The following is a 19513-nucleotide window of genomic DNA, read 5'->3' as shown; positions in this document are numbered from 1 at the left end:
TAACCGCACTCCGAGAGAAGAGGATGTATGCTGATGTTCACTTCCTTGGAGAGAAGGTATGTCACCGTTAGAGAGGTGTATGTTACCACGAAGGCACACCAACTCCACGAAGGCTCACCCTATTCTCCCTTTGAGACAACACCACAAAGGTGTTTCTCAACCACTAGTGGTAGACCTTGGGGTGGTCTCCAAACCCTCACAAACTTTCCGGGGGTAATCACAATGGTCGATTCCTCTCCAAATGACTCCTACCGCCTAGGAGTCTCCAACCCCCAAGAGTAACAAGAATGATGGGGAAAAGATCAAGACTTGCTCAAATCACGAATTCCTTTGGTGCAAAGAAGGGGAAGGAGTGGATCTATCACTTGCTTGGACAACTTCTCACAAATGCTCTCAAATCCCCTTGGGATCTAAGATTTGGTGTATGAGTGTGTGTGTGAGAGAGAGTGAAATGTGTTCTAGGGTTTGCTCAAAGTGAATGGTCAACCCTCTCCCGTGGCGGAAGAGGGCTATATATAGTGTGGGTGCAAATATGGACGTTGTAGTGTAAGTGACAGGGTAGGCCGGACATCCGGACAGGGGCCGAACATCCGGCCTAGCGTAGTACTTGTGAAGTGAAGTAGAAAGCAGAGGACAAAACAGAGGGGCCGGACATCCGGGGCAAAGCCCGGACATCTGGCGATACTGGAAGACCCGAACATCCGGCAAGATGGCGGGACATCCGGCGAGTTCACAGAACAGACCTGCTCACTGGATAGCACAAGCCGGACATCCAGCTTGGGCAGCCTAGAAATCTGGGGAGCAAGGAGAGCCCAGACATCCGGCATGGAGGGCCGGACATCTGGAAATTAAAACTAGCATAGATCCTCTCTCGACAGCAGGGTCCCGGATATCTGGCTCGCGGGCCGGATATCCGGCAAGCGGCCCGGACATCCGGCACGCAACCCGGACATCCGGCTTGGCCAGAGACAGAACTTTAAGCACAAGAATATTTGAGAGACCCTAAGATTTCAAGTTAGGAATTTAGTGGCATGAGCAAGTCCTTGACTAACCCTACCGATCCCCTCTTAATAATGCGGGATCCTATACTCAAGAAATCAAATATGCAATCTTTTTGATACTTCTTCCTTGAGTAAAATCAACTCTGTATGTTCATGATCCGCACACCTTTGATGATCCGGGGACTAACACCTGAGATTCACTTGACGAACATAGTTAGTCCCCTACATGTATATTGTCATCAACATCAAAACTTGATGTAAGGGCATGATTGCACTTTCAATCTCCCCCTTTTTGTTTGTTGATGACAATCATACATGTAGTATCATAGATAAAATAAAATAGATTTAGCATTGTAATTCGTGAGAGCATAATACAATATGTGTTCCTGTTGAATGTATAATTTGGCTACTAAGTATTTTATGGGCCAAATTAATTTAAATGACTATGGTTAGATTATTGGCTGACACAAATATTTTGCACTTGCTATTTAGTTTAAAATGCGGGCTTGGATCATAGTACAATACATATGCTGAAGAGGCAGATCAGGCTAGCAAAGATATTTACTCAAGACAAATCTTGGACATGAGCAATCAAGTAATGGACGTGAAGGTGCAACAACACAAGAAGGATTATTAATCATAATTATTTGGTGTGATAGCGACATGGCCGAAATATTTTATTCGTATATCCAAGAGTCCTTGTACGTGTATATGGCCTAATGCACGATAGCATGTAGATTCTATAGGCGTGTGCTACATGGTAACCGAATCAAGTCCAATTCGGTTCTAGTTTTGGAGTTGTACTCCTGTACGGCAAGTCACCGTGTACGCCAAGTCCCGCGTGCCTTATATAGGCCACGGCCTATTGGAAAAGCCCCCAACAATCGATCTATCAATACAAACACTACTTTTTTTACGTATGTTTTATCTATCGTTCTTTTCCTGCTGAGCCCTAGCGGCCCTAGGGTTTGGTTCAACTTTGCCGTTTTGCGCTGAAAAGCGGTCGTCTCTCCTCTACGGAAGCGAGGGGATCTTTGTTGCTTTGCTCGGAAAGCAATCGTTTGTCGTCACGAAAGTACGACGGTTATCTTGGTGTTGCACGGCGATTTCGCGTGCCAACACAATTGGTGACTCCGCTGGGGACGGGAAGAAGAAGAGGCACACGATGAGTACCGAGTCCAGGAACAGGAGCGACATCGACCCGGAGAACGTCATCGCCGTCACACTCGACGATCTATCAGAAGATGATCGCCAGGAGCTTGAAAAAGAGCTTAAGAAAGAGATGGCCGAGCGACTAAAATTGAAGGTGACTGGATACTGCAAGACAAGGATCAGCATCGTCAAGAAGGTACATGTGCCGAACCCTTCAGATTCGATCAACACCGAGGTAAAAAAGTCAACCGAAGAAATTTCTCATATAATTGATGTGTGCGTAGCTACCAAGTATGATTCTGATGTGAAAACTACGACACACACAATTACTCAATCAGTAGCTAATAGAATTGAAGAATTTAAGGAGCAGCTTCACAAAGATCTTCAAAATATTTTACCTAGTCATGTTCGGTCGTTAGTGCTGCAAATCAACGATGATTATTCTGAGAAAAGACCGATTGAGAATAGTGGCTTCATTAACTTTCCTAGTAATATTCATACACCTAGAGCATCGGCTAATAACATTCTGCAGCCCTATGTTCCTTTAAATAGCGATCAAGGTGGCCGGAACTATGTGAGCAGTTCGGCTAATAATTTTGTGCCTAGCGTAGTTGCTCCTACTATCTCAACTTCGGTTCCACAAAATCACAACAACAATAACCGAAGTTCTAGTTCTAATTCTAGTTTGCAACAATTTTTTATCCAACTGTAGAATGTAGTACACCACCGCTGTTGACTGTTAGTACCAGGATTCCGTACGGGCCGGTACCCGATTCATATTTTAATGGGTGTCCGTTGCAAGCATCACAAGCTCAAATTTCTTTGCCGGAGTTTCCATCACGTGCTAGCGTTCCATCTGCTCCACAAACTAGTTCTCTACAGCCGAATGATAATTTTAAGGATAAGCTTGCTAGTATACTAAGAGAATTCGGTTTAGAACCTAAGAGTAAAGCATGTGCATATCAAAAACCATACCCTGATTACTTCGATTCGATGGCTTATCCTGGCGATTTTAGAATTCTTGACTTTGTTAGGTTTACAGGGGAAGATGGTAGATCCACTTTCGAGCATATCGGACAATTTTTAGCCCAATGTTGTGATATCGGCACATCGGATGTTTATAGGATTAAATTATTTCCGTTGTCTCTATCCGGTACTGCATTTACTTGGTTTACATCGCTTGCTCCTAATTCTATTTCAACATGGGCACAATTGGAGCAAAAATTTCATGAGTATTTTTATAGCGGTGAAATAGAACTTCGGCTTTCAAATTTAGCTATGGTTAGGCAGAAATATAATGAGCATGTTCATGATTATATTAGGAGGTTTAGGGATGTCAAAAACCGATGTTTCAGCTTGACCATTGCCGAAAAGGACTTAGCCGATCTTGCCTTTTCGGGTTTACTCGCTCATATTAAGGATAAACTAGAAGGGCAAGAATTTTTAGATGTTAACCAAGTTTTGCAGAAGGCTTTGGCGCAAGAAAACCGGGCTAAGGAAATTAAACAATATAGCCGGTTTAAAGATAACAGAAATAAAGAGAGAGATAATCATGCGGTTAATGCCTTAGATTATGATAGTGATTCGGCTAGTGAGGATGATGTTAATATATGTGTAGCCGAATGGGTTCAAGCGCCAAAGTCAAAACCTTTTGCATGTTCTGCTTTGAAACCTACACCTGCTAGAAGAGACGAAATTAAATATACTTTTGATGTAAGCAAGTGTGATAGAATTTTTGATATGTTACTGCAAAATAAATTAATTAGAGTGAGGGAGGGTCATGTAATTCCACCTCCAGAAGAATTGGGTAGAAGAGCTTATTGTAAGTGGCACAATTCTTTTTCTCATGCTACTAATGATTGTAACGTGTCTCGTCGACAGGTGCAATCGGCCATCAATGAAGGACGATTGACATTTACAGAAGGTTCTTAGATGAAGCTCGACAGTGACCCTTTTCCTATCAATGTGGCCGAGCTTGAGAGTAAAAAAATGCTTATTCGGTCGGATCAGACCGAATCTGCAAGAGAGAAAAACGTTGTTGATAATAGTGCTCCTCCAAGGATGATCAAACCAAAAAATCCAGAAATAGGAGTGTGGAAAGTCAACGGAGGGAGGAGACAAGCTCCAAGGCTAAAGCCGACAGTTAGCATGTTGTTGGAAAAATATACCTCACGCAAGACTAACAATGTGTTTAATCGGCTCGGAGGTAATAAGCGTCCTAGATCTCCTTCTGGACCTCGCAGTCATGAGCAATGGCAAGGAAGTGCATATGACCAACAACCGTATTTTGTAATGGAGCCGGCATATTGGGGTTGTGCACCTCCTATGTATCCGCAGTTTCCTCCATGGGGGTTTAATCCTTGGGCGCCATATCCTACAGGGCCGGCAGGTTATTTTCAGCCGGGATGGATCCCGCCGATGCCTATGTTCAGACCAAGTGTACATGAGAAAAGAGCTCGGTTTAATGAAGGAGCTAGGTCACGTGACGCCATTGAGATTCGAGGAAGTCGATCACCGGTACGCAATGCAGAGGGCAAAAACTATAAGGGCGACCACAAGCGAGTATGGATGCCGGTGAAGCATGCTGAACCTAAACCAATAAAATGTCCAGATGATTTTGGTGCCAGGCTGAAAGTGGTGGAACATCAATCAGATGAGGTTGTTCTCAATAGCATAGAATCAAGCAATGATGTTGAACTAGGATCGATCCCAAAGGAAATTGCTAGTACAAAGGAAAACAATGGTGTGAAGGTGCAGCCAATGGGTCGACCTAATCAATGTGAAGAAAAAACTGGTTCTGGGCATAGCATGCATGCACAATCAGACAAGCCATTTGTGGTGTCCTCACGTACTAGTCAAATGTCTAAATCGGCAAGCTCACAAGTTGATCTGGTCATGGGAAGTTATGGTCCAGGAGCGTACAAAGGTATCAAGTCTAATACTAGTACATATGTACGTTGGGATTCAAGCAATGTACGCGGCCAGAAGTTTAATGCTAGTAACGTATATGATCAACAAGGAAGTTTTTCGGCTAGAGATAAAATGTTCGCCGGAAAAACAGAAGTACGCCAGTACAGGCCAAAGTACCCGGGGGGCAGCCAAATTAAGTCAGTCGCGCCAGGGACTAAACCAGCACCTCAGTGGTGCCCGAATGGACTTACTCACACTCAGAAACGACGTGTACATCGACTGCGGACATTGGAAATAAAGGAAGAGATAGCTGAGAAGAAGCACGATAGATGGCTCAATCTGGATAAACCAATGGTACCTACAAAGACTTGGAAGGAGAAGTGCATCGCAGCGGAGGAAAATAAAAATACGGATGACACCATTATTGCAGAAAATTCAGAGAATAATAAAGATGTACCAACTGATATGGATGTTAATATGGTGTTCGCGTTGCCTGCTGAATTTCGCGCGCTCGAGGCTGAAATTGCTGAACTTGTTCTTGGTCCAAAGAATGCTACATTTGAGAAACCAGAGAAGCATGGGCAGCACCTAAAGCCATTATTTCTCAGAGGTCACATTGATGGTAAGCCTATTGGGCGCATGCTTGTTGATGGCGGTGCAGGTGTTAATATTATGCCCTTTTCGGTATTTTCTAAACTGAACCGAAAAGAGAGCGAGTTAATGAATACCAATATTGGGCCTAGTGGATTCTCAGGAGAATTGTCCAAGGCTAAGGGTGTTATTTCTATGGAGCTCATAGTCGGAAGCAAAACGTTGCCGACTGCATTTTTTGTTGTTGATGTCAAAGGCCGGTATAATATTCTATTGGGACGCGACTGGATTCATGCAAATTGTTGCATCCCTTCTACCTTACATCAGTGCTTAATTCAGTGGGTTAATGATGATGTGGAGGTGATTGAGGCCGATAATTCTTCATGCATTGCTTTGACGGACGCGCCGGTTGATTGGCAGTGAGATGCGATGTTTGACCGGTAGGGATTTATCGGACTATGATTATGTCAGTATTGGTAGAGATGGTTTTGTACCTATAAATGCACAGCCGGCTAATGTAGCTCGGCTTAATGATTTATCTATATAAATGATGAATAAAGACGACAGTATTAAGTGGCTGCAAAGACGCACGGAGGAGTATCGTTCCGGAAAGAACGATATGCATGAAACTATTGAAGACTTTGATAACATGGAAAAGCTTGGACAGGGATTCTCATCGGCTGATCCACTTGAAGAAATTGATATTGGTGATGGAAGTATTCCGAGCCCTACATTTATCAAAGCTAACCTGAAAGCCGATCAGAAAAGTAAGGGAAAATTGAATCATTTGTTCCTTTACTTCGGCTAAAGAATGAATCCGAATTTGCTTGGGGGGCAGAGCGACGAGATGCTTTTAATTATATAAAACGATGCTTGTCGAATCCTCCAATATTGCGGGCGCCTAAGTCCGGTGCGCCGTTCAGGTTGTACATTGCTGCAGAAGATATGGTGATCGGTGCGGTGTTGGCGCAAGAGGTCAGCGGGAAAGAATACATCATTGCATACTTAAGCCGTCGTTTGCTCGACGCCGAAAGTCGGGAGAGAAGTTGTCCAAAGCTCTCAACGGAAAATATTTGAAGAAGTACTATCCTAGCATGTGGCAGGAGGCTTGAGCACATTTGGCCGATATATTGTTTAAGATATCGCCCTAGGGGACATTTGGCCGATGTATACTTTGGGCATTGCCCCTAAGAAATTATGTGGCCGGTGAGCTGATCAACATCGCCCACAGGTATTTGTTATGGTGTTTTTGCTAAATACAATTGTAACAAAAACAGGGGGGCATGTGTTGAATGTATAATTTGGCTACTAGGTATTTTATGGGCCAAATTAATTTAAATGACTATGGTTAGATTATTGGCTGACACAAATATTTTGCACTTGCTATTTAGTTTAAAATGCAGGCTTGGATCATAGTACAGTACATATGCTGAAGAGGCAGATCAGGCTAGCAAAGATATTTACTCAGGACAAATCTTGGACATGAGCAATCAAGTAATGGACATGAAGGTGCAACAACACAAGAAGGATTATTAATCATAATTATTTGGTGTGATAGCGACATGGCCGGAATATTTTATTCGTATATCCAAGAGTCCTTGTACGTGTATATGGCCTAATGCACGATAGCATGTAGATTCTATAGGTGTGTGCTACATGGTAACCGAATCAAGTCCAATTCGGTTCTAGTTTTGAAGTTGTACTCCTGTACGGCAAGTCACCATGTACGCCAAGTCCCGCGTGCCTTATATAGGCCATGGCCGATTGGAAAAGCCCCCAACAATCGATCTATCAATACAAACACTACTTTTTTACGTATGTTTTATCTATCGTTCTTTTCCTGCTGAGCCCTAGCGGCCCAAGGGTTTGGTTTAACTTTGCCGTTTTGCGCTGAAAAGCGGTTGTCTCTCCTCTATGGAAGCGAGGGGATCTTTGTTGCTTTGCTCGGAAAGCAATCGTTCGTCGTCACGAAAGTATGACGGTTATCTTGGTGTTGCGCGGCGATTTCGCGTGCCAACAGTTCCTATTTGCTTTAGCTCCCCCTCATTTTGTGCGTAAGATGATTATGTTAGAATGTACTGCACAAATTCTCATGGTAGCATATGTAGCTCAAAAAATAGGAAAGTAGGACAAGCACACATGAAACAAACACAACAACAACCCATAGCCACAAGGATAACAACCCACAAGGATAACAACATAGTCTCATACGATTAAGTACCATATGTAGCATACATAGAGAGTTTGAATAATAGCAATCACAAATAGCAACATATAGCATGACACTTTAGCCAACTAAGATACTACTTCTCCCCTTTGACAACAACATGCAAAAAGGGGTGAATAATGAGAAGAACAACAACGAAATCACTCCTGGTAGTTGTCATCATCAACAACGATGCCCTGATAGAACTCGGCGTACTCGTCACGAGACGGGAACCCGAAGGTGGAAGAGGACGGTGCCGCGGGAATAGGATCATCATCGCTCACGGGACTCCCACGGTCACGAAGGTGCTGCTTGAGCTGGTTCTTGGAGATGATGAGGCGCTTCTGAACATCATGGTTTTGCTTACAGTTAAAAGTGATAGCCTTCATAATAGTAGACTGAGCCTTGCCCAAGAACGAGGCAAGACATCCACGAGGCGCGGTCGAGGAAGAAGGCATGGAGGAACCCGTGGAGTGAGACCCACCAGCAGACTTCCTAGGCCGACGAGGTGCAGCAGATGGTGCAGGAGCTGCCATGCGTATATGAGTAGGAGGTTTCCAAATGGGATGCACAACAGTCTTTGCAACCTCAAAGGGAGCAGTGTGATCAATCAACGCCTACATGAATGGAGCATGAGGGAATTGGCGCGTGTGAAGAAAGCTGGAGACACGGATCTCATGCCAAATGTAATGGGTTGTGTCAAGAGGCTCGGTAGGCTTGTCATGCATACGAACCATCAAGTCAATGCAGTAGTTGTGAGCCCTTGAGCGATCTCCCTTCTTAGGATAGAGAATGCGAAGCACACACTGATAAAAAATGTAGTAAGGAGACCTAAAGATGGATACCTCATTGGGTGGATACCCACGTTCCTCCGAAGTGAGCTGAGTGATAGGCTTAACAAGAGGTATGCAATCATCAATCCCTTTGGGCTTATGTAGTGGATCCAGACTTTGGATTTTACGTCCAACACTGGAGAGGCCCAAAATCTGAATAAAGCACTCATAGGTGATGCTCAGCATAGTATCATCGGTCATCCAGGTGAGAGTGTTGTTTGGGCCAAAGAAGCAGGTGGCATAGAACTGAAGGATGGCAGCTTCATTCCAATCACACCTAAAGTTCATTGCTGGACCGAGAGTCATATCATCAATGATCTTGACCGCGTTGTCAGGGGACATGGCTGGATGATCACACATGAATTGAAGATCCAAGTATTTGTGAGGAGCAAGTCCACCACCGCGGACGAAGCTAGAGTAGAGATCCTGCTGCATGCGAGTACGGAACCGAGGATCCTCAGCATCAGCCACCATATCATACTGGTTGGTATCCCGACGAAACTCAAGATATGGACCATCCCCCACGGTCTTGAAATCGTGAGTGGGGCGATCCCCGCTGAAAGGGATCTCCATGGAGATGTGGCGAACATGGACAACAGGCATCATAGAGCCCTGGACCTGAGGCACGGGCGCCCTCCGGGTGCCCGGTTTTGACTGTCCAACAGAGCTCCTAGGGTCAATGTCATCCTCTTCCTCCCCAACATAGTCCTCATCATCCGGATCAGAGGCTGACGGACTCGGTGATGGAGCCCGACGCGACTTCTTAGGTCCGGTGGTGGTCTTCTTCTTCTTAGGCCGGACATGCTCCTCGGAGTCAGTAGAACCTTGCTGGCGAGCGACTGAAATGGATACATGATAGGGATACGATGAGAAGTAGCCCCCCCAAAAATTTATGAACAAGGATAAAGCAATTAATCTGTGGGGATGTGGATATTTTTGAACATGACCATAGAACAAGTCCTAGTGGTAGATCAAAACATCGACATGCCCGTGGTTTAATTGTTTAGCCGAGTACATTGAGATGGAATTTGGGCTAGGCAAGTGACATCAAAACAATGGAGGGGCATATATATCAAGATAATCATGAGGTTTTACAAAGAACCTAGAATAGTTGAGCCAAACGAAGAAGTAGGCAAGAATAGATAACGACCATACCCCAGGATGAAGGAGGACCACATTGCTTGGTGCGCGCCATAAGGAACTCCAGTGGCCGACCCTTGATTCAACGCCCAAATCGGCCCTTCCTGAGTGATGCACACCACAACCCAGGGAATGGATTGGGTGGGATTCTAGATTGGGAAGAGATGAAGGCGTGGAGGAGGAGATCGGGGCCGGAGGATGGAGGAGATGGCCGGGGCGGGCTGGAGCACAGCCCGACGGCGGCGGTGACGAGAAACAGGTGGGGGGAAGACAAAAGGGGGAACTACCCCAAATCCCGAGCCCTCCCCATGTTTATGTGTCTGCGTGTGATGGGCTGGACATCCGAGGGCCAAGCTCGGATATCCGGCGACAAGAGGTCAGAGAGCAAAATTCCAGGGTCCGGATGTCTGGCGAAGGCCCGGATGTCCGGCCACTGGAGGCGACGGAAGAGAGTTTGACCAGCAGAAATCTGCCAGGGCCCGGATGTCCGGCCACTGGACAGAGATACTAACAGTGAGAAGATATTTGTAAGGGCCATATAGTGATATTTTTTATATAGAATCCGCCAAGGAGATTTAGAGTTTGTAGAGATGAAGAGCTAAGAAATTTATGTCCATACTAAGATGCGCAAAATAACCCAACAACATTAGGGGAAGAAAGATTCATATAAGCAATGCACAAGTGGTGATCGAAGTCACCATGTTTGAGCATATGAGACATAGTACCGCAAAGATTGTGACTTTGAATACATAGTCATGAGTCCATCATTTAAAGCACCATAGTTCGAAAACCATGATAACTTTGAGAGTGTTTGTTCTATTTATGCATTATGTAGGGTGAGAGTACTCATGAGTTGAATGTCTCCCCCTAAATTTATGCCTACATCAAGACAAGACATTAAGGAAATGCATGGATGGGTACTAGATTTCACATAATGTTGTCAAGCTCCAAGATACCAAGTTCACACTTAAGTTGACAAAACCTTGCTTCATCCAATGGCTTGGTGAAAATGTCTGCAAGTTGCATATCTGTACCAACAAGAGCAATATCAATGTCACCCTTTTCCACATGATCTCTCAAGAAATGATACCTAATATCAATGTGCTTGGTGCGGGTATGCTCTTTGGGATTCTCAGCAATATTGATGGCACTTTCATTATCACATAGAAGAGGCACATGTGTGTAGGTGATACCATATTCCTTTAAAGTTTGCCTCATCCATAGTAATTGAGTTGCACAACTGGCGGTTGCAATGTATTCGGCTTCGGCGGTGGAGAGGGCAACACAATTTTGTTTCTTCGAGGACCAAATTAGCAAGGAGCGTCCAAGAAATTGACATGCACCGGAGGTGGCCACTTTGTCTCCAGCCCAATCCCGCATCCGTGTACCCAATGAGATCAAACTTAGCACCCTTGGGGTACCATAGACCCAACTTTGGGGTGTGAACAAGGTATCTAAGAATATGCTTAACCGCCTTATGATGACTTTCCCTAGGGGAAGCTTGAAATCTAGCACACATGCATACACTGAACATGATGTCTGGTCTAGATGCACAAAGATAAAGCAATGAACCAATCATAGAGCGGTAAATAGATGGGTCAAAAGGGATACCATTTGTGTCTTCAGTGAGTACAATTTTTGTTGGCATGGGAGTCTTACACGGGCTAGCATTCGTCATGTCAAACTTCTCTAGAATATCCTTGAGGTATTTTGTTTGAGACAAGAAAATTCCTTCTTGAAATTGTTGTATTTGAAATCCGAGGAAGAACTTCAAGTCCGCATTGAGTGACATTTCAAAGTTATTGGTCATGGAAGCCGCAAACTTCTTGCACAAATGAATGTTAGGAGAACCAAAAATGATGTCAGCTACATAGATTTGGCATAAGATCAAATCACCCTTGTCCCTCTTATTAAAAGGAGTGGGATCGATCACCCCTCTCACAAAACCATCATCGAGTAAAAACTTCTTAAGATGATTATACCAAGCACGAGGTGCTTGTTTGAGGCCATACAAAGCCTTGTGAAGTTTATACACATAGTTTTTGTGATCGGGGTCAATGAACCCAGGTGGTTGTGATACATATAGTTCTTCTTGTAGAGGACCATTAAGGAAAGCACTCTTTACATGCATTTGATGTAATGTAAAACCATTGAAAGCGGCATAGGCAAGTAAGATGCGTATAGATTCAAGACGGGCTACGGGAGCAGAGGTCTCACCAAAGTCCAAACCTTCAAATTGTGAGTACCCTTGTGCCACTAACCTTGCCTTGTTGCGGATGATTACACCATTTTCATCTTGCTTGTTCTTGAAAATCCATTTTGTTCCAATGACATTGTGTTCCGTAGTTGGTCTGTTGACTAATGACCACACTTGGTTGCGTTCAAAACTGTTCAACTCTTCTTGCATAGCAACGAGCCAATCATTGTCCATCAATGCATCTTGTACCTTAAGAGGCTCAACACTAGAGAAACAAGAAGTGAGCACAAAAGTTTGTCAAATGTTTACGAGTGACTCTACCTTCCGATATGCCGGTAAGAATTTGATCAACATCAACATGACTAGCCACTCGGGGCATGATGGACGTTAGGGTCTCGCGAGGTTCAACTTCATGTCCATCGTCCACATCCTCAACATATGGATCATTAATGTGTGGTGGAAGATCTTATTCCTCATATTGCATTTGTTGAGGTTCATCATCAATGATTGCACTTTCTTGTTCTTGCCCTTGGTGATGATCTTGTTCTTGAAAATGATCATGATGAGGGACTTGATAATCTTCTTATACTTGAACTATGGGCAGTGGTTGAGCAATAGGAGCTTGTGGTGGTATGGGTGTTGAAGTGGTTAGATGATGGGTGAAACTTCCATCTTCGTCTTCATCATCATGAGGTTCTTGTTCCATGGGAAGGAGAGCACCAACACCCATGGACAAAATATCTTGAGACGAATCTTCTTCACCTACATCACTTAGATCAACTTGCTCCCCATGGGAGCCATTAAATTCATCAAACACCACGTCACAAGTTTCTACAACACATCCATTGGATTTGTTGTAGACTCTATAGGCGTGAGAGTTTGATCCATAGCCAACAAATATGCCCTTAGTTGTTTTGGATTAAATTTTTCCTAGCCGTTCTCTTTTGTTGAGGATGAAACATTTGCACCCAAATACACGAAAGTACTTAACATTTGGCTTGTTCCCAGTTAGGAGCTCATATGGAGTCTTTTCCAATATTGTGCGGAGGAAGAGCCGATTTGATGCATGGCATGCGGTGTTGACAGCCTCGGCCCAAAAACTATGTGGCGACTTGTATTCATCCAACATGGACCTTGCCATCTCCACAAGTGTACGGTTCTTCCTTTCGGCAACACCATTTTGTTGAGGTGTGTATGGTGCGGAATATTGACGCTCAATCCCTTCATCACTAAGAAATCCTTCCAAGGTGTAATTCTTGAACTCGGAGCCATTATCACTTCTTATTGCCAAGATTTCTTTGTCAAACTTGTGTTGTGCTTGCTTGGCAAAATCAATGAAGGTGATCTTCGTTTCGTCCTTGGACTTGAGGAAAAACACCCATGTATATCTTGAGTAATCATCAACAATGACAAGTCCATACTTTTTCCCACCAAAACTATCCCATGAAAGGGGCCCAAAAAGATCCACAGAAGGAGCTCCAAAGGCCTTGAAGTAGACACGATATTCTTGGGTGGGTGCTTTGATTTATGTTGCTTCCTGGCTATGCATGCACTACACACACGATCTTTCTCAAAAGAGACATTGGTTAGTCCAAGGATGTGATTACCCTTTAAGAGATCTTGAAGATTTCTCATGCCCACATGGCCTAGCCGGCGATGCCATAACCACCCCTTGTCGGCCTTGGCCATTAGACAAGTTGCATGAAATGTGCTCTTTCGAGAAATCAACCGTGTAAAGGTTGCCATGCAACTCTCCAACAAAGGCCACTTCAAGTGTATCTCTCTTAAAGACTTTCACATCCATTAGTCCAAAGAGTGTATCATAACTAACACAAGCCAATTGGCGAACGGAAAGCAAATGGTATTTAAGGGATTGGACAAGCATGAGATTTGCAAGAGACATGTCATTAGTGATAGCCACCTTGCCCAACCCGAGTACATGTCCTTTTGATCCTCCACCAAACATAATGCTCATAAATGGTTGAATAGCTTCCGTGAAATCATAGAGCAATTTGCTATCTCCGGTCATATGATTGGTACATCCACTATCGATCACCCATTTTACTCCACCAGAGAAAGCAACCTACACACAATTATGACTTGGTTAGAGGCACCCATTTTGCAATGGGACCTCTCAAGTTAGTCACAAGGGTCTTAGGGACCCAAATAACATAAAATCGGAATGCATTTCAAGGACCAATAAATTCTGCATAAACTTCTCCATCCTTAGTTTTACGAAGTACATAGGATGGATCCATGAACTCTTTTGGCTTGTTGAGAGTGGGCATCCCCCTTGTGGCCTTCCCACTCACAACCTTACCTTTCTCCTTGTGCCCTTCTCGTACAAACGTTTCTTTTAGAGGAGTGGTGCACTTTTGAGAAGATGTCTTCTTCTTGCTTGTGCTTGGGTCAAACCCGAGCCCCTCTTTGGCAAACACCTCATTGTGTTGGCTCAATACCTCATTAAGGTTCTTTTGTCCTTGAGCACATGTCATGAGTCCTTTCTCGAGTTGAGCCTTGAGAAAGCGATTCGCCTCAAGAATAGATGCTAGGTCACCACTAGAGTTAGCAGTACAAGCATCAACATTGATAATAGGAGAAGAGTAAGCCTTGGCCAGAGTATTCAAGATAAGTAAGCTTGAGCGTCTCAAAACTCTTTGTAAGAAGAGTGAGCTCTTCTTCCTTAGTCTTGAGGGACACGGATAGAAGCTCACAATCCTTAGAGGGAGAAGCATGAGACTTCACAAGCTTACTTTTATCATTCATCAACTCCTCGCAAGAGTCCTTGGCCTTTTCCAAGGAGGCAAGTTCTTTAGCATGAACATCAATGTTTGCACCAATTTTCAAGCATGGTTCATCATTTCATGCTTCCTCATATTGGACTTTCCGCTCAAGGATTTCATATTTTTTCCTTTTCCTCGGTGACGAGGGTTTTGAGTTCCTTAATGGTGATGGTGTGCTTACTCACCATCTCCATAAGCATACAAAACATAGTGAGCTTCTTTCCTTTGAGGGAGCACATGAACTTATTTAGTTTAGCAGGCATAGGATCATCTATATCATCATCATCATAATTATCCTCCGCATCAAGATACTCATCACTAGGAGTGAAAAGAGGAGGGTTTGATCATGGGGTTACCTTGACCTTGTCAGGAGAGTTTTGGTCCTCTCCATCATCTACCATGGCCTTTGCCATTAGGCACTTGTGAGCGTTGCCCTTGTAGTGTTTCATATAGTTGTAGGTGACAACTTCAGCACTCTTGTTGACTAGCCTCAAAGTGTTTTGAGAATCTTGAGCTACTCCGGCAACACCACTAGCATCATCCGGATCGGATTCTTCATGAGCAACCATTGCTTTCCCATCTCTCTTCTTGAGCTTGGAGTTCAAAGGATTTGGCAACTTCTTCTTGGGAAAGGTCTTGGGAAACCTTGGTTTATCTTCTCTCTTCTCATAATAAGGGCAATCGTTGAGGAAGTGGTTGGTTTCTCCATAGTTGTAGCATTTTCTCACTTTCTTGTTCTGGAATCTTCCCTTGAATTTTCCCGCGCTAAACTTCTTGACAAAGAGGGAAATGTCTTCATATGAAGGGCTCTCATCAGAGTCAATCTCATCACCATCTTCTTCTTCACTTTGCTCCTCTTCATATACATGCTTGGCCTTCAATGCAAGATTGATCTTTGATGTTGAGGTACCATGCATGACAAGATGTTTTGTAGCATTTGCCTTTGACTCTTAAAATAGTTGGAAAGTGGATATGATGTCATCCGGAGTCATTTCCTTGAATCCATGGTGTTGTCTTATGTCCCACACCATTTGGTGATGATACGGAGCAAGAGCATGAAGCAATTTGCCCACGAGAAATTGCTTAGTCAAGTTGAATCCATCTTGTATCTTGTCACAATCACAAGACTCGATGTCGGCGATGAGAGTCATGAGACGCTCAAGGAGCTGCTTGGGGGATTCACTTTTCTCCATACAAAAGTTTTGCAGTTGACCCTTGGCAATTTCATATGGAGCAAGCCGGAGAGTAGAGGTACCGGTCTTGGTCCTCACAATGCTGTCCCACAATTCCTTGGCATTTGTGATGTGTATGTATGGTCTCCTTTGCTTGTCAGTCACACCACTCCTTATGCACATGGTTGCTGTGTCATTGAGATTCTTGTCATATATTTCTCTTGGTGTAAGATTCTTCGGGTCAACAACTTTGTAGCCATACTCCAAGATATCCAACATCTCATCATTTACATATCGAAGATGATCCTGCATAGCAACTCTCCACAAAGCAAAATCGGTAGTGTCATCAAGTAAAGGAGGTTTGCCTTGAGGGTTATACTTTGGTTTCTCTATTTGAGGTCTTGCATAAAGCCAAGGAACACTAGAGTGATCATTACTAGGAGGTTGTTGGCCAAGTGAAGGAGTAGGCATTGTTGGCCTCGAGGCCGCACCACCCGAAAGTGGTGCAAGCATCGTGGTTAATGTGGCTAATCTCATTTGGACCAAGGCCTCAAGAGAAGAATCATGCTTCTCCTTTTGCTTAGCAAGGGCCCGTTCCAGATCCTCAGAAGTAAAGGACTTGACTTCCGTAGAAGCCTCGACCTTATCCTTCAGATCTGCAACAAGGGGAGTCCCATCGGGTTCATCTCGCTCTAGGGTGGTTAAGCCACAAGAATAGAGCACGAGGCTCTGATACCAATTGAAAGGATCGATATGGACCTAGAGGGGGGGTGAATAGGTACAATTACAAATTTTAATTGTTACTTAGCAATTTTAGCCAAATAATGCAGAATATGAAAGCAAGCCTAACAATTGCAAGTGTGATGCTAAGAGCTAAGCAAGGTAAACAAGTAACACAAGTAAGTGAGTAAGCAAGCACAAATATGATATAAGTAAAGACTAAGATACAAGTAACCACAAGTAGGAAGTTATGGTTAGGAATAACCGCACTCCAAGAGAAGAGGATGTATGCCGATGTTCACTTCCTTGGAGGGAAGCTATGTCACCGCTAGAGAGGTGGATGTTACCACGAAGGCACACCAATGCCATGAAGGCTCACCCTATTCTCCCTTTGAGACAACACCACGAAGGCATTTCTCAACCACTAGTGGTAGACCTTGGGGTGGTCTCCAAACCCTCACAAACTTTCTGGGGGTAATCACAATGGTCGATTCCTCTCTGAATGACTCCTACCGCCTAAGAATCTCCAACCTCAGAGAGTAACAAGAACGATGGGGAAAAGCTCAAGACTTGCTCAAATCACGAATTCCTTTGGTGCAAAGAAGGGGAAGGAGTGGATCTATCACAAATGCTCTCAAATCCCCTTGGGATCTAAGATTTGGTGTATGAGTGTGTGAGAGAGAGTGAAATGTGTTCCAGGGTTTGCTCAAAGTGAATGGTCAACCCTCTCCCGTGGGGGAAGAGGGCTATATATAGTGTGGGTGAAAATATGGCCATTGTAGTGTAAGTGACAGGGTAGGCCGGACATCCGGGACAGGGGCCGGACATCCGGCCTAGTGTAGTACTTGTGAAGTGAAGTAGAAAGGAGAGGACAAAATAGAGGGGCCAGACATCCGGCGATACTGGAAGACCCGGACATCCGGCAAGATGGCCGGACATCCGGCGAGTTCAGAGAACAGATCTGCTCACTGGATAGCACAAGCCAGACATCCAGCTTGGGCATCCTGGAAATCTGGGGAGCAAGGAGAGCCCGGACATCCTTCATGGAGGGCCGGACATCCGGAAATAAAAACCAGCACAGATGCTCTCTGGACAGCAGGGTCTTGGATATCCTGCATGCGGGCCGGATATCCGGCAAGCGGCCTGGACATCCGGCAGGCAGACCGGACATCCGGCTTGGCCAGAGACAGAACTTTAAGCACAAGAATATTTGAGAGACCCTAAGATTTGAAGTTAGGAATTTAGTGGCATGAGCAAGTCCTTCACTAACCCTACTGATCCCCTCTTAATAGTGCGGGATCCTATACTCAAGAAATCAAATATGCAATCTTTTTGATACTTCTTCCTTGAGTAAAATCAACTCTGTATGTTCATGATCCGCACACCTTTGATGATCTGGGGATTAACACCTGAGATTCACTTGATGAACATAGTTAGTCCCCTACATGTATATTGTCATCAACATCAAAACTTGATGTAAGGGTATGATTGCAGTTTCAGAAACACAACGCTGGAACACACCTGTTATGCTGCATCGGTGTAACTCACCATTGACAATAGTCTTCGACTTAGACCGCCGGTTATCTGCCTGGCCAAAATTTCATCTGCAGGTAACTCACCCCGGGTCATATAAGCCAAGTAGGGAAGTGTCCAATCAGGAGTAGCATGGAGAGCGGCTACCAACGGCGCCTCCGGGTCAGGGATAGCAAGATCCTCCTCTGATGGTACCTTGACTGAAGCATTATGCAATACATTAAGAAATACATTAGAGGTACCGGCTTGCGCTAGGACCCCAACCGGCTCAAGGCATCATCCGTCTCATTTTTCCTTCGATCAAGGTGCTCCAGCTGATAACCCTTGAAATGACCAGCAACATTATCAATCGCCCGACGATAAGCCGCCGTGAGCGGGTCTTTGGAATCCCATGTACCTGAAACTTGCTGAGCCACAAGGTCTGAGTCGCCAAAACACCTCACCCGGCTCAAATTCATTTCTTTGTCCATGCGAAGGCCGTGGAGTAAAGCCTCATATTCAGTTGCATTATTAGTACAAGGAAACATTAGCCTCCAAACATAGCAAAACTTGTCACCTCGTGGGGAAGTCAATATGACCCCAGCTCCCGGGCCTTCTAGCTACCTTGAACCATCAAAGTGAATTGTCCAATATGTGTTATCTGGCTTCTCAAGCATCTGCAACTCCATCGAGTCATTGATGAAATCCACCAGAGCCTGAGATTTGATAGTTGTTCTTGGCACATATTTCAGACCATGAGGTCCGAGTTCTATTGCCCACTTAGCAACCCGGCCTATGGCCTCCCTATTTTGAATGATGTCTCCTAAAGGGGCAGAGCTGACCACAGTAATGGGATGACCAAGAAAATAGTGTTTCAGCTTGCGACTCGCCATGAACACTCCATATACCAATTTCTGCCAATGTGGGTATTGTTGTTTGGACTCAATCAACACCTCGCTGACATAATAAGCCGACCTCTGGACTGGGTATTCCTTACCCGTCTCCTTGCGCTCCACCACAATCGCCACACTGACAACTTTACTGTTAGCCGCCACATAAAGGAGTGGAGGTTCTTTCTCAACGGGAGCCACAAGGATGGGCGGCTCAGGTAATTGCTTTTTGAGCTCCTCAAATGCCTTATCAGCAGCGTCACTCCAGACAAAATGATATATTTTCTTCATCATCTGGTATAGAGGAATCGCCTTCTCGCCCATGCGGTTTATGAGCTGGCTCAAGGCTGCAATACGACCCACCACGCGCTGGACGTCATTAACACACACCGGCTTAGCCAATGAA

The sequence above is a fragment of the Aegilops tauschii genome, chromosome 6, assembly GCF_002575655.3.
Source record: "Aegilops tauschii subsp. strangulata cultivar AL8/78 chromosome 6, Aet v6.0, whole genome shotgun sequence".
NCBI classification, from domain to species: Eukaryota; Viridiplantae; Streptophyta; class Magnoliopsida; order Poales; family Poaceae; genus Aegilops; species Aegilops tauschii.
This window is presented reverse-complemented; position numbering follows the sequence as displayed.